This window comes from Gorilla gorilla, chromosome 3 (assembly GCF_029281585.2).
Source record: "Gorilla gorilla gorilla isolate KB3781 chromosome 3, NHGRI_mGorGor1-v2.1_pri, whole genome shotgun sequence".
Taxonomy (NCBI): Eukaryota; Metazoa; Chordata; class Mammalia; order Primates; family Hominidae; genus Gorilla; species Gorilla gorilla.
Genome location: NC_073227.2, coordinates 157,143,992 through 157,160,672, shown reverse-complemented (window position 1 = coordinate 157,160,672; position 16,681 = coordinate 157,143,992). Strand labels below are relative to the sequence as shown.

General features: G+C 37.1%; 1 long non-coding RNA gene across 8 annotated transcripts in view; it reads left to right on the top strand.

Annotated features, from left to right (window-relative positions):
* LOC115934336 (uncharacterized) overlaps window positions 1–16,681 on the top strand; it is a 1,028,101-nt gene that overhangs the window by 954,261 nt on the left and 57,159 nt on the right. For all 8 annotated transcript variants that reach the window (XR_008678952.2, XR_008678953.2, XR_010133507.1 and 5 more), the window contains one exon: window positions 15,314–15,395. This is a non-coding gene — a long non-coding RNA (uncharacterized lncRNA). The remainder of the gene's footprint in view (window positions 1–15,313; window positions 15,396–16,681) is intronic.

Below are 16,681 nucleotides of genomic sequence, written 5' to 3'. Positions count from 1 at the left end.
ATAACATACCCAGCCCGCGAGTTTATATAATAGATATAATTAATGTCTATACTTTGCTGCTGCAGAGTGGCCAGACATGGGCACAGAAAGATGAGTTCCAAGGACTCCTGAGCGATGTCTTCCTTGCCTTCTCCATTCAAACACTAGCTAGATGTCTGAGGCTTCAAGGAGCCAAGTTTGAACAAAAGTATCTGAAAGCCAAACTTTTTTGCTCTTGGCTCTTAGTTTTCCAAATGGAGATGTTACATTTAATGAAAATGAAAACCCTCTGTAAAGAATCCTTTAGCAGACAAAGCCAGTTAGGCCTCATAAGGGACCCCAAACTTGCTTCATTTGCAAACATAAGTGAAATAACTGAAGCTGTTTATTGTAAATGCCTATATAATTTAACTTAAAAACATAACTTATGCTCAACCAATCAGAAGAAACCAACAAACTTATAATTAGATTACTAAATATTTTCCAAAGGATAGACCAAATAAATCTGTATAACTGTATAACTGTCAGTGATCAAATATTCGTCTGTCTTCTCTGTTAGTCCCATAAAAGCCAATATCTTATATTTCCTAAGGGAAGCTTCTAAACAACTTCTGGTTTAGAGCTGTCCAAATCATGACTATTGTTTGCTCAAATGAACTCTTCAAATTTTTACTGTGGCTCAGTTTATTTTTTAACAGAGAAAAATCTGCCTGGGACCTCAAGTTTTAGATGGAATGTTTACCTTAGAATCTCCATGTCCTGCCATCTCTTTTAGCTCAGAAAGGGAGTGATTGTGAGAAAAGTTTTGAAGGCCTGAAATTCTGTCCTACGTTTCCATACCTACCTCACTGAGATTACGTCTTTTTTCAATTTCTTAGTGCTTTAATCTGTTTGTCATTTTATTTTTTCTTTTCATATTGCATTTCCATAATCCATTGCCATTTTCCCTTTAAGTTATTCTTTTCAATTAGTTATAATTTAGTTTGACACAGAATCATCTAATTTATATTTGCCTGTAAGTATAACTTATATCTTAACTATATTAATTATTTAATTAATAGACTACTTTCTGAGAGCAGTTTTATGTTCTTGGCAAAACTGAGTAGAAAGTACACAGTTCCCTCCCGGGTGCCCCTCTCCTTCCCACACACATTGACTATGTTAATTTTTATTTTTGTTGTCTTAATTATATTTCTGAGTTTAAATATCATTAGATATTGTTTTTAAATTTATGTCTACAGAAGCAAGAATATTCATAATGTTCATAGCTATAAGGATCATCTGTATCCGTTTGCCTCAATCTTTATTAAAAATGCCAACTTCAGCAGAATGGACATTCAAAAGCTTTATAATAAGAAGGATTCTTGGGCTCCCTTCAGACACAGTAGGACAATTTCATGATCTATTAGAGATCCCACCATGGGCAGAGGAGGCAATGGCACCTTGGGTGTCACATTTTTGCCAAACTTCCCCCTATTACCTCAATAAAGAAATGTGAAATTCTAGGACAGGCAAGACTGATCTATAGTCAAACTGAAAGCAGATACAGACTGCCTGGAGGGAGGGCTGGGTGGGTGAATTTAGTGCAAAGAAGCACAAGTTAATTTTGTTGGTAATGGAAAATGGAAGTATTTTATATATTGTATAGTTCATATATTGTATTGCACATTGATTTGCTTCATGGTTACACAGATAAAGCCATTTGCAAAAATAGTAAACTGAATATTTTAAAATGGTGCATTTTTTCATATGTTTATTATACCAAAACAAAATGGATTTTAAAGCAAATGTTTTCCCTCGCAAGTTTCGTGAACTTCTTAATTGAAAACATAATTTATTCTCTCATTATTGTAAACTTGTAATAATAAATTTTAGGAAATCTAAATAAATAGTTTCTTTCTATTTATTTGGGTTACTATTAAATGACCATATACTATCATCTTTTCTGAATAGCTGAAATTCTTACTTTATCTTACCATATGTGGAAATAGATGATATAAAAGTTGGTGTCTCTATCCTATATGATCATTAACAAGGTATATATTTTAAGATAACAATATTAATGGAATTTAAAATGTATTTTACATTGTATCAAAACATTTCATGTACCCCATAAAGATATACACTTACTATGTCCCCACAAAAATTAAAAATTAAAAAATTAAAGTTACATTTTACACACATTAATTCAATTAATCTTCACATTCTACCTATTTTAATCCAAAATTACCGATGAAGTCATGAGACATTAATTTATTTGCACTAGGCCACCTAAATCATAAGTAATGTAGACAAAATTAAAATCCTGAATGATAGGCTCCAAAGTCCATGTTCTTAACTGTAACACAGAGTGCAGAGAGGTAGGAGGGAGGTGAAAGACATCAGCAGTTTAAAATATTCCAGTCTTCTGGAAGACATTTCTCCATAGCCAGGTTGGTCTATTCTTGCTTCAATATGTCTCCAACATCCTGACTTTATTGATTATTTTTACTCAACATAGGGTTCAAGAACATGTTCTCACTGGGACACTTACTTTTTTCTTTTAAGACTGTGTCTTAGAGTATGTACACTAGCAAAATGTGAAACACCTTTTATTACTTGAAAATTTTTTTAGCAAAACATACTCCTTAATAAGATAAAAGAACCAACTCTCTTATAAAATGGTTTAATTTCATTGTTTTGGAGTTATATTTAGGAAAGGCAAAAGAAGAATTCCCTTAATATGAAAGCATATCAAATTTTTTCTTTATTGAGAGTTAAAGGAGATGTTTGAGATGTCCAAGATCATAATCAACAGATTCTTTTTTTTTTTTTTTTGAGACAGAGTCTGGCCCTGTCTCCCAGGCTGGAGTGCAGTGGCACATCTCTGCTCACTGCAAGCTCCGCCTCCCGGGTTCATGCCATTCTCCTGCCTCAGCCTCCCGCATAGCTGGGACTACAGGCGCCCGCCACCACGCCCGGCTAGTTTTTTGTATTTTTTTAGTAGAGACGGGTTTTCACGGTGTTAGCCAGGATGGTCTCGATCTCCTGACCACGTGATCCACCTGCCTCGGCTTCCCAAAGTGCTGGGATTACAGGCATGAGCCACCACACCTGACCCATAATCAAAAGATTTTAAGAATTGAGATAGTTTTATCTTTGATAAGTCTATGAGCACACAAACAAAACAAAATAAAAGTAACAATTAAAACCCTTATTAGCAAGCAAAACTTAAATAGAACACTAGAAGTCCACAAGAATGAGACCTTAATTTCCACTAAATTGGAACTTTGAGGTTAGAATTGGCCTAGGAGCTTGGTAGGAAACAGCAGTGCTCAGCTTTTACCACCAGAAATTCTTATTTAATTTTTCCACTAGAGGCCTTGAGCATTATTTTTTATTTAGCTATTGTACATTGACTTCAAAATCTATTTTGTTTTGGAATAAATATACATATGAAAAAGGCACTCAAAATATTCAGTTCATTATTTTTATAAATGTCTTTATGTAACCATGACACAAATCAATATACAAGATATGAAATATACAAGATATGAAATATACAATATATGAAATACTTCCATTTTCCATTACCAACAAAATTACCTTGTACTCCTTTCCACTAAATCCACCCACCCATCCCTCCCTCCAGGCAATCTGGATATGGTTTCAGTCACTATAGATTAGTCTTGCCTGTCTTAGAATTTCACATAAATAGAATAATGCAGTATTCATGTGTGCATGTGTGTCTGACATCTTTGTTCAGCATAATGCTTTTGAGATTTATCCTTATCATTGTGGTGTATATTCATAGCTGGTTCTTACTGCACAAAAGCATTGTAGTGTAAGTTTATATCAAATTTGTTTATACAAACATATATTTTTATGGCTTGTGTCTTTTTAAGTTCTTTCTAAAATCATTCCTTTCTATATGTTGAAGAATTTTTTTTTCTGGAATTTTTACAGCTTTGGCTATTTTATGTTTAAGTGTATGACCCAATTTGAGTTTATAATTGCATTTGAAATGAGAGCAGGTTTGAAGTACATTTCTTTTTTTTTTTTTGAGTTGGAGTCTTGCTCTGTCGCCCCGGCTGGAGTGCAGTGGCACAATCTCGGCTCACTGCTAGCTCTGCCTCCCGGGTTCACGCCATTCTTCTGCCTCAACCTCTCTGAGTAGCTGGGACTACAGGCGCCTGCCACCACGCCCGGCTAATTTTTTTATTTTTAGTTTTAGTAGAGATGGCGTTTCACCGTGTTAGCCAGGATGGTCTCGATCTCCTGACCTCGTGATCCGCCTGCCTCGGCCTCCAAAGTGCTGGGATTACAGGCTTTAGCCACTGTGCCCGGGCTGAAGTACATTTCTTTAGATAGTCAGTCATTCCTCTACTATTCAGTGAAAAGACGATCCTTTGTCCATAGTGGCCTTGCCATGAATCAATTAATGTGATTCGGGGAAGAATTAATTTTTACTGAATTGAGTGACGATCACAGACAAATTTTAGTGGAGATGAATAGTGTATTTCTAGACTCTCTGCAATATTTAATTTGGTCTATAAGTGAAACCATACTACTTGATACCTTTATAGCAGGTCTTGAAATATGTTACTGTAAATCCTCCAACTTGTTTTATTTCAATTTTATTGTAGTGATGGCAGCAGCAGCCTATCTGGAGTGGCTGCTGCCATGATGCTGGCTGCAGTGGGGAAGGCAGGCAGGAGCCCCACCCTCCAGGGTGCAGCTGCAGCCGCCCAAGCTGGGGCTGTTGACCCAGGCATCTCTGCACTCTCAGGGGCCCAGGAAAGCCCTCCCTGCCCACACAGGCTCCAAAGTGCCTGCTCCTACTGCCTGGCCTCTCCCCACTCCCAGCGCCTGCTCCAGTCACTGAGAAAATTTGAGGTCATGCCTTGGTGCTGTCATAACCTAGCTGGGTGTGCACACGCTTGATGCAGAGCTAACTCTGGACTTTGGGTGCTGAAGAGCATGGGAGGGATGCAGACGTGGGGGCTGAGGGCAGCTTGGCACTGGCCTGCAGGTGCCCCTCAGCATGAACAGCCTGGATGCCATGAACAGTGGCAGGAGGCAGACAGTCTCCAGGGCAGAAAAGACCGGGTCCCCAGTGAAGCCCCGCTTTCAAGCTGGGGAGTGCCTGAAGCCTGGGGCCAGGGTGCCAGTCCTGTGGACCATAGTGGGAATTTGTGGTGCTTTTTTTGGGCTCGCTTATGATTGCCCATGGACCAATCAACAGGCACTTCCTTCCACATGAGGCCCATGAAAGCCCCGGACACAGGCAGACTCACAGAGACAATGGGACAACCTGCCTGAAGAGAGGATCTGCCCACTCCAGGGTCTCCTCTCTGCTGAGAGCTGAACACTGATCAGGACATCCTGCCTGCGGAGAGGAGCTACCCAATGCCGGTCTTCTCTGAGCTGTTCTGTTGCTCAGTAAAGCTCCTTTTTACCTTGTTCACCCTCCACTTGTCCACACACATTATTCTTCCAAGATGCAGGACAAAAACTTGGGACCTGCCAAATGGCAGGGCTAAAAGAGCTGTAGCACAAACAAGGCTGAAACACTCCCCTTGCTCACCACGTTGTGGGTGACAAGGAGAAAAGAAAGAGGGAGAGAAGAGCTGTGGCCCTTCAGGGAGCCCAGACGTAGGAGCTCTGGGAACAACCAATGCTGTGGCACCCACTTTGGGGATCTGTAGTGCCTGGCATCTCCAAGCTTCTGGGCATCACCACATTTCCTGGTGCCAGTTGTGGAAGCTGCTTGCAGTACGCCTGGTCCAGTCGCAGCCTCGCAGGGAGCCAGCTTCCATCCTGGTGCCTGGAGCTGCACATCCTGCCGCAGCCAGCCTGCCTTATTGTGCACAGTGGCCGGACGCCATGCTTCCTCACTCTCACACACCTCTTGCTGCCCCTCATGCTCTTGGCAGGCGTGGTATCCATGCCAGTAGCACAAGCCAAGCACAGCCTGCCAGGTCGTATGGGCAGAATGAGCCCAGCAGGCCCAAGCAAAATTCAGGCAAAGGAGCTACTGGACACAGAAGTTTACAGCTGGAAAAGCATCACCCCAGGAAACTCATTGACAGTAGTTTTTTTATGTCTTTGTAGCTCCACACTAATTTTAGAATCAGTTTATCAACTTCAATTAAAACAAAACAATTAAAGGAGAATTTTGGAATTTTGATTGGAATTATGCTGCATATGTGTATCCATTTGGGGACAAACAAGAATTTGACAATATTTATTTCAATCTATGTAATTGATACATGTCTCTAAATTTTAGGTTGTCTAAAATTATTGTAATAAATGTTTTGTATTTATGAGTATACTGGTTTTCGTACATTGTGTTAAATGTATCCTAAACTATTTTATCATTTAATGCTATTTTAAATGACATTTTAATTTCATTTTCTGATTTTTTTTGTTTGTTAATGTATGAAAATGCAAACAATTATTCTAGTAGATCTTTTAGGTTTCTTTTTATATTCCACCAACTATAAAGTCTTGCTTTCTCTGAAAGAATACATTTTTACCTAGTTCTTTGTAATGAGCATACTTTGAACTCCTTGTTCCCTTGGCTAGGACCTTCAGAAAAATGTTAAACTGTAATGGGGCAAGTAAGTATCCTTGCCTTCTTAATCCTGGAGGGAAAATAGTCATTCATTCATTCATTACTAACTACAAAGTTACAAGTAGGTTTTTCAAGGATACCTATTATGATAACAGAAAATTTTCCTTTGAATCCTAGTTTTATGATAGACAACATATTATGAATGGATGCTTTTTTTTTTTTTTTTTTTTTTTTTGAGACAGAGTCTCACTCTCTTGCCTAGGCTGGAGAGCAGTGGCACAATCTCGGCTCACTGCAACCTCTGCCTTCTGGGCTCAAGTGATCCTCCCACCTCAGTCTCTTAAGTAGCTGTGACTACTGGCATATGCCACCACACCTGGCTAATTTTTGTATTTTTTATAGAGACAGGGTCTCCCTATTTTGCCCAGACTAGTCTTGAACTTCTGGGCTCTAGCAATCGGCTAGCCTCATACTCCCGAAGTGCTGGGATTATAGGCATGAGCCATCGTGCCTGGGCTCACATGCTATTTTTACCATGAGTGAGATCATGATATGCTTTTTCTCCTTTACTCTAGTAATATGATGAATTACATATATTTTGATTTTCAAATGCTAAACCAATCTTGCCTTCCTTGGAAAGCTAGCATTTTCTCATAATATATTATCATTTCTATATATTATTCAGATGAATTTCTAAACATGTTGTTAAATACTTTTTTGTCTACATTCACCATTGTCTCTCCAAATTCACTCTTCTTAACTCCATGAGACCATCCTGCTCAGATTTGGTTATCTCTTTCCTGTACTGGGACTCAGAAAATCCAATAGTCAGAAAGCCTGGAATTGTCAATGGAGATAGTATTCCAGAGATGATTAGCAATAGTTGATATTTTAAATGAAATCAGTTCTACTTCTGATGTGTTATGTCAACCAAGACACATACTAACTGTGTCACTTGGTGGGAAACCAAAACTTAATTAAAAAGATAGCAATGCATAAAAATCATATCCTTATTTCCATTACATGGCTTGTTTTCAATATTACTTACATATACTGTCAAAAATAGTATTGTCCAATTTCCATCATTAGGAGTTTTGACTTAATTATTCTGATTTACTTAAGTGAATATTGGCTTTTGTTATTCTTTTTGTTTCTGTTTTTGTTGTTAATCTCTTCAGGTGATTCTAATGTGCAGGGGTCAATTCTCCCAGAATTGGGTGAGGCATCATATATTGATTTGGGGTGAAGGCAACTAAACTCCACCTTCATCAATCTTGACTTATATGAAGGGAAAAATTCCAAGTGAATGTGTCAATTTGTCATCCTTGCTAATATGGCTTCTTATTTAACAGCCAAATAAACTAGGACTCTGGCATTGTGCACAGGAAATCAATCTGACTATGTCTGTTTTCTAGGTCCTATTAAAAGCCTACTTCAAAGAAGTAACATAAAGAAAATATTTTAATTTATTATGAGTTTTATTCTCTCCTCAAAGGTATCTAATTCTATCTTTGGAACTAGTCCATCCTTTGAAAATCTATGCATTCTAACTGCATTAGTTTCGTCCTCATAGAACCGTCATTGCAGTGTTGTGTTTTACTGTTCTGTCCTTTATTGTGTGATATAAAATCATATGAAAATGAAAATATATTTACTTTTGTATTGTAAAAACAACATTTAGGTATTTCTCATAAGTCTTTATATTTATTTTAAATTTTTATGGGATGAAGGAGTTAATAATTCAATGCAAGAAAAATATTACTTTTTCTAAGTAAGTGGTATCATATTCCATTTTAAACAATGTATATGAGAAAGCTCAGACTAAAATATAAACAACAAATATTACTATATTTTGTGTAGTTTCTAGCCACTTTTATTTTTTAACTAGTTTACAAAGATATATGTTTTATTATGTGTTTACTCCAAAATTTATATAAATTATGCTGTCTTTGTGTATCTCTGCTGAACAATTTAAAATTCTCTTTAGGCTAGATATGGTGGCTCATGCCTGTAATCCCAGCACGTTGAGAGGCTGAGGCAGGAGGATCACTTGAGGCTAAGAGTTCAAGACCAAGTTGGGCAACAAAGCAAGACCCCTTCTTTAATAAATAAATATAAAATAAAATAAAAATCTCTTTAAAATATGTGCATTATAAATGATGCCTAAAGAGTTCACAAGAAACAAGAATAAAACACCAATGGATAAACAGCAGAATTCATTTACTATATAGAAAATTATTAGAGTTTGCAATGTTTGAGAAAAGTTAAAATCGAGTTCTTAAAATCATAATTGCAGAAGTTTATGTTTATAAAAATTAGAAAATATAAAGAAGCTAAAATAATTAAAGGAAAAAAACATACTGGGAATTCCACCACCCAGAAGTATGTATTATTAACATTCATTCGCACATGTATCTCTAGATTTATATAGATGTTTATCTTTAAAACTTAATTTACCTTTATATTATTTAATTTCTTGTTTTTATACTTATTTAATGATTATTGTCTGCCTTGATACCCAATTCTTTATTTCCTTTTCCAACTCTTCCAATAAACTTAAATGTTGATTAATAAATCTAATATACCTATGAGAATAAATACTCTCAAGAATTGCTTGAAAATTTCAGTAAAGGCAAGTTACTCTCTTTAGAAGGTTAATTATAATTTTATAATATTATTTCACTTGTGTCTTGTATTTTCCTCCATGGTGATATCTATTTCTCACTATGTATAATCAACAAAGTATTAAATATGTTTATATGCCATGGCATATGATATTGATACAATTATTTAAAATAGATATGTAAAAATCACAAAAGAACAGGAAGAAGTGATAAAATGTAGAAATACAAAGCAAAAGCATCATCAATTTTCAGGGTATTTTTTTTAGTTCAAATGCTCTGTTCATTTCACAGTAACCAAAAAATTTAAAAGAGCAACCATGCAATCGTGGTAGATTTTATAAATCTCTATCGTTTCTCAACAGCACAATAATATTCACAGTTTTGCAGCTGATAGCATACTTGTGAATTGTTGTTTCTATTTTCAATAAACTGAGACTTGAGGGACTAAAGCACAGTAAACCTGAATAGCAGTCTAGACTAGCGTACTTCGGTTAATTCTGTGCCTATGAAAGCTGCTGAAAATCTTCAGAAACTGTCTTATCCTCCCCAGAATTAACAAACAGCCTAAACTCTTTCACCTGACAGTGTCATTGTTCCCTTCATTTGGATTCACCAAAAGAGAAGAGCACTTAATGTGAGACATGCCTTTAAAGAATGCATAAATGTGGGGATTATCTCCCTTTTTCCAACAGTGCTACTTTATCAATTGTCATAAAGCAGAGAAACCCTCATCTTATAATAAAGAAAAGTTTGACAGCAATTTTGATAAGACAATTTTTTTAAATGCTTTAGTGGCCAAACCCATTAAAACTAAGTCTTTCTCAAACTGAGAAGCCTAAAAAGAATTAAAAAACTATGACTGCCCATGACTCAACTCTAGACAGGAAGCAAAGAGGCAGCATGGAGTCTAGATAAGAAGAGAAATGCTCTCTCAAACATATGCAGTCTCTTAAGGAGCTAAAATCGTCTTGTAATGTTTGCACTTAATGAATTAAGAATGGATTTGAGTTGTTATTAAAATTGTCTAATGAGGTATTTTCCCTTATCAAACCTTTATGAGATATATGGTCTTAATTGAAGTATTCAGTCATTAGATCAGGGCACTAAATCTTTGTATTAAATAACATGTGTTTTTTTTTTTTCCTGAGAGGGCTTTATACTATATAATTTGTCTAAATTGCCTAGAAAATAGCCTGACTTAAAGATGACATAGGCTTAATGTTCTTTTCCTTTTTGTTTTTCTATAAAAAGTAAAACAAGTTTCACCTAGGTTTATCATAAATCTTACAGTAAATATTATGCATTGTTAATGCATTTACTTCTGCTTAGTACTTACAGCTTGATGGATCCCAGATCCTTTATTACACACTGCTGCCATTTCATCTCAGAACCAGAAAATATTAAAAAGAGAAAGAAAAGAAGGAAGAAATGTAGGAAGGGAAGGGAAAAAGTAAGAAAGGAAGGAAGGAAGGAGGAAGGAACCACATTAGCATTATTTAACAGTGAAGTTATCTGTATGTATGAATTACAAACTTTCTGCAATAGATATCCAAGTACTTATTATGGATTAAGAAAGGTACATTATGTTATCAAGGTTTAAAAGAAAGCATGATTAAAGAAATAAAAAGACATTGTAGAGTTCTTTTTAAGAGATGCCTATATTGTTTTGGAATCAGCTGTCCAGTGAGATCAGCTATCAGTATTTAGTTTCAGTACTTGTCAGGGAAAACAATGTTAATATTCCAATTGTGCTTGACTTTGCTGTGACGTCAGTCACATCACTAAGTCCCAAGGCCTCAGACTGATGAAATGGCTGACTAAATTGGAGTTTGTTTCATCCTTTCATAATTTATATGCATCCTTCCTGAGTGCTTCCTTCAGAAGAATAGAAAACATCCATGGTACTTAAAAGCATTTTTAAGTACATTTTCAAATCAGTTAACTCAGATTTACCTGTTCAGTGTTTGTTTTTCTGGTTGTAAAGAATTCTTACTGTTTTCTGGTGAGCTGAATGCAACATGACATGATAGAGCCAACAGAAAATAGAATAATCCAGAAGGAAGCTAAAAACCTGGGAGGTTCCGAATCTGAGCACCCACAGCCATCATAATTTTCTTCATTGTATTAGAAATACACAGGTTACCTGAGTATGGAGACTTTAGCTTCATTCTCCTTCCCAGCAAATTTCCAGTGTGGTATCTGAGGCTTGCATTTGGGGGAAGGTGCTCAAACAGTGTAGTCTATACATGAAAAGCACTGTAATTCTTACCATGTTGGAGTATTCTTTAGAGTGAAATAAGTAGTTGATAAAATTTATCTAATCTTTAGGACTGTTGGTTTAGAATTATCAGTTATCCACATTAATTCAAAAACTGTAATGGGATGCGGAACCGGTACAGAAACCAAATGAGGCTCCTAGTGATAAATATAAGGTACTATATAATTTTTCCTAAATTTTCAGATTAAAAACTTTAAAATACATTTTATTTCTTTATTTATTTATAGCTGTTGGGCAATTACATTATTTCCTATACTTTAGTGAGTAGGACAATTAATAATTGTCCTTACATTAATAATTACAATTAATGTAATTGTCCTTACATTAATAACTTAATGTAAGATTGCAGGCCCGAAATCAACATTTTATAACTAGAGATTTGACACAATCTTAATATTTTTCCAATTAACTATGTTGGACATTTTAAAATTCAGGTTCTACCATGAATCATTTATAATTGTGTTACAATTATAAATGAACATTTCACAGTCTTTCAAATTTTCATGAGTTAATTTTTTTTAATTTTCCAGAATCAATTAATTTTACAGCCAGCTATGTATAAATATATATTTTGTTCAGCTGGTTGAGACACAGATTGAATCAAGTCAAATACTTTGCTCTTAAGAAAACTAACTTGTTTTAAGCTGTGTTAATCACCAAAGAGTCTGGTTAAAACAAGTTGAATGAATCCATGAAAATCCATCACCATGCTGGGAAGCCATACAGAATACTTTATTTATAGATGTTGTGTCAATACTGTCATCTTTGTTTACAAAAGACAGAATTATAATTAGAATCAAATAAAGTAGTTTTGGCTAATTTGCTCTACAACTCTACAAATTCATTACTAGTTTAAAGTTTAATAACTAAAGCAAAAAAAAGTCATTTCTATTGCACTCTTCTTACAGTTTTCTACATGATAATTAAAATTTTGAAAAATGACCACTTTGCCTGCCATGCTAGTAGAATTAGTGAGCATGAAATATATCATTCTGACAATATTAAAGTAGAAGAACATTTTTAAAATGTAAGATTATTTAAGACAAATGCAAAACAATGGGGCATGACATTAAAGCAAATGAGATAACATTTTAAACAGGGTGACACTTATTTTAGTGTTTTTCAAAATTTTTGAACCAAAATAGATATAAATAAGACTAAAAAATTGATTTTTTCTCATTATTTGTACCTATTTGTTGTAAAATTAAGATAAAATGTAAAATAAGATTGAGAAAAAGACAGATTAAGAAAGAGAGAAAGGGGAATTGATTATTGGATACAATGCCTTCAAAATATATATATTTACTCTCTTTACATATAAAGGCTGCTTATTGAATAAAGTTGGCCAATTATAACTTAAGTCCCCAAAAAATATAATCTCTTATGAAAAAAGAAAACTTCATTTTAAGAACTGATATACTAAATCAATGATAAACTCTGGTAAAGGGTTCTCATTAGTAAATTTAATTTTTAGTGAACAATGTTGTAACAACTGTTTTAAAAAAGGAAAAGTTGAATCCATACCTCACTACATCTAACAGAATGACTCCAAATGAATAAGAGATCCTGAAAGCATAAACATTCTTAAAAAAATAAAAATGGGGACATGTCAGAGTACAGTGGACCTAACTAGAAAGCGGACCCCATGGGCCAAATTAGAGATAATTATTCACCACAAAAATAGTGAGAGAACCAATTATAACACACTGAATTATAACATATTATGCATGAGTTCATTGACCTACTACAAAAAAAGGAAAAAAAAGATTTGTGAAGGAGGAAAGCTCTTTGTTAACAGAATATTAGCTAAGATGTAGGAAGAAAATAGACTTAGAAAATTATCAAGGGTTGTTAAAATCCACTTATACAGGTTCTAAGCGTCATCCTACATATTATTTATATGATACCAAAGGAAAATTTTTCCTTTCCAATACAGGGATCTAACAGATGACACCAGATAAAATGATCAAACTTAGCATCACTAATAAGGACCAGATGGTATCGTATGCCTCGTAATGTTTTTCAATGCAAAATCACCCATGTAGTTTTTTGACAGACACAAAAAATGTTTAATTCAATTCTACTTGACAAAGAAAGAATTGGAAAAATTCATATTACACTATCTTGCATATAATATTTGGTTTGCAGTCTTATAAAATATCTCATGCTCTACATCCCACCTTGCTTGAAGGACCCTCTAGCATTTTTGTGACTATCCATTATGGCTTCAAAATAATTGTTTACTCATTGTGAGAAAAAATGCTTTGAAGTTTAGGCTATCTGAATATTTCTCTACTATCTATCTTCGCTTTCAGTTACAGAGACTTCACAACAACTATTGCCATTAGCCTGAATGTGTGAATTATATGTTATGTCCAGTAGCCCCATACTCTTCACTTCATTCCCAGTGATTCCCCTCTCACCTCACTTTGGTACTCCATTCTTATCACAGCTCCATCAACCTCAGCATAGCCAGAAGTACTCAAACGACAAATGTAAACTTCATTATCCAGCCTTTAATGAAAACAGACTTATTATTTCTTCTGGTTTCCTCTTTCATTTAAAATAACTGTTTTAGTATCATTGAGACCTTCAGGCCCTTGGCCCACTTTTTCCCTCAGTGTATGAACTTCAAATTCCCCATTTTCATGACTTCTTGGTGTAGGTCCTAGAACTTTCCCTTCAACTTTTCTTTTCCTCAAAAACCTCAGCTTCTGGTCTCTCTGAACTTTCCATGTACGTGTTCCATTGTGGATTAGTCCATCTCAGTAAAGCCAGCACTACTGTCAGCATGCTAATGCTGCAAATAAATATACAGTATTGTAAGGTCATTAGTATATATACCATCAAGAAGAAACCAAAAGTAATAAACAAATATCTAGTAAGTTTTTTCTAGTTACAAATGTAATGTTTACTGTAAAGGGCAGAAAATTACTTCCTTAGTGAAATAAAACATATTTAATGAGCCTAGGCAAATTTATTGAAGACAAAGAGTACCATGCACTCTTCTGCATAAGTAGGAATTTAAACTGGTACTATATTTGGGGAAAATTTTACAATATCAACATGCATTGAAATTTTTATATATTAGACTCAATAACTCTACATATGTGAATATATGTGCCAAGAAAAAATTCTGAAATATCACAAAAATGCTCGGATTGTTTACAGTAGTTCAATTTACAACTAAATATCAACATTAAGACATCTTTATATAAATTATTTTGCTGAAATATGATGGAATATTATAAAACTATAGCAACTATTTTTTACAGTGTCCTTAGAGCCTAATATGCTAGCTCTGTTCAAAAAGAATTGTTTCAAGAAATTTTGATAATTTTGCCAGAGACCAAGAGGATATTTTTGACAGAAACTGAGCTAGGGGACATTTTTCAGTCCCTAAGGCGTAAGAATGTGCCACTAGAGAGAAAAACATAATGAATACAATATCATGTTTTTCTTAACTGTGGATAAGCTGCTGTCTGAATTCACAGATTTCACCATTCACTGCTGTGAAAGCACAGCTTTCCCCAATGACACCTTCTATTCTGTGTTCCAGGGAAATCCTGGGAAGCCTATTAAAAAGTCATTTGGGTTCTACATAAAGCTGCAATACTTTTATGAACCAAGGTGGGTCCTAGGGAAAAAATCAGAAGGGTCATATTTCTTGCATCCTGATGGCCAGAGAGGAGGAGAGAGGCAAATTGGCTGTCCTTTCGGTGATGATCACAGTTTTCTAATCACTCTTCTGAGAATGTTTCACAATGCTGCTTATGACAATACAGGGAAATCTGCAATCCACTTTCTTCTATAGAAGGAAGATAGAGGTGGCTGGTATGCTACAAAATAAGGACACCTTCATTTCTTCTTTTCTAGAACGATCTACAATCAGAAAGTGATTCAAAAGACTCTCAGCTAAGTGCTACATAATGAGCAACTCGTACTCCTCAACCAAATGGTAATATGAACAAAAGACATTTTCTATTTGCATAGAGATGCAGATTAGAACCCATCCGTGACTTCTCACCGGTCACTGTGCAGGTTGAATCAATCATTTGAGGTGAAGCCAAGGGTGGCAAAAGTTCGAGTGTAAACGATGGAGTACAACCATCGCTTCTCCTGCCACTGTCAGAATCAGCATATATGCATTATTTTCTAAAAGTGATTTTCTTAAAGCATTCTCTTGAAATGGTCGCCCCGTTATGGTGGAAGCAAGATTTATATGGCTTAAAGCCTGTCACCAAAGACACCAAGTTCTGCCCTCCTAATGATTGTAGCAATGGTCCTCCTGAGTGGGGAGGTGTGGGCAGTGGCGCCAGGCTGCGGGAGCAGCAGTGGCGGCAGTGGGTCCCCTGTGCCCTGCGTCCCTGAGGCGGCTGACTGCAACGCTCTCATCCTTGCTGGGCCAAGTGGAACCCGCTCCCAGGTTAGGAGCCTCTGTAGCACTGGACCCTGGTCCACTCTCGCCCGCCGCTGCTGCAGGGAGAGTAAGGGGAGGAAGCCGAGCTGGGCCCAGGGCAGTGATGCACTCCCGGGTGCTGGCAGGAGCCAAGGACAAGCGGGAGCCCCACTGGAGCCGCCATCCTGGGGGCCAACGCGAGGGGGCCGGCCCAGCTGCCTGCCAGCAGGGGAGCGGCACAGTCAGGCAGAGGTGGGCCCCCAAGGTGGAGCTGGGCTTGGGGCGGTGCCGCGCTTATACGCGGAGCTTGGGGGTCGGGCCCGGGGTGGCGGAGTGTGGAGCTGGTGCAGTGCTTTGGCGGCCCAGGGCGGAAAGTAGGAGTGGTGCGCCGCTTCAGAGGCCCAGCCAGCGACCTGGCCAGCGGCATGGCCTCCGCCTGCAGCTTACCGAGGGCGCTGGGTTCCTGGGCCTCAGGAGAAAACTCTGGGCTGGGGTTTCCTGGGCTGCATCCGCAGAGTCCGCCCCGCATCAGTGTGACCGCCAAGCCTGACACTCCGTACGGCCGTGCTCGGGGCCCACAATCCTCTCCCAGAGATGCCCTTGGGCAGAGCCGCCAGCTAGATGACTGGGAGCCCCAGGCCGCCACTGAGCATTGGGGCCACGGAGGGAGCTCACAGCGATATTTCTCCTGCCCCAGAAGCCGGCCCAGGCATAGCAAGGACCTGGAGCCCCCTGCCCCAGGCTGCTAGTAGGCATAGCTAGGGCTGCCTGCATGCTCTGCAAAGTGGGTGAGAGCCCCACTTTCCCAGGAATAAGACCCGGGCATCTCTGCATTCTGCACCCTC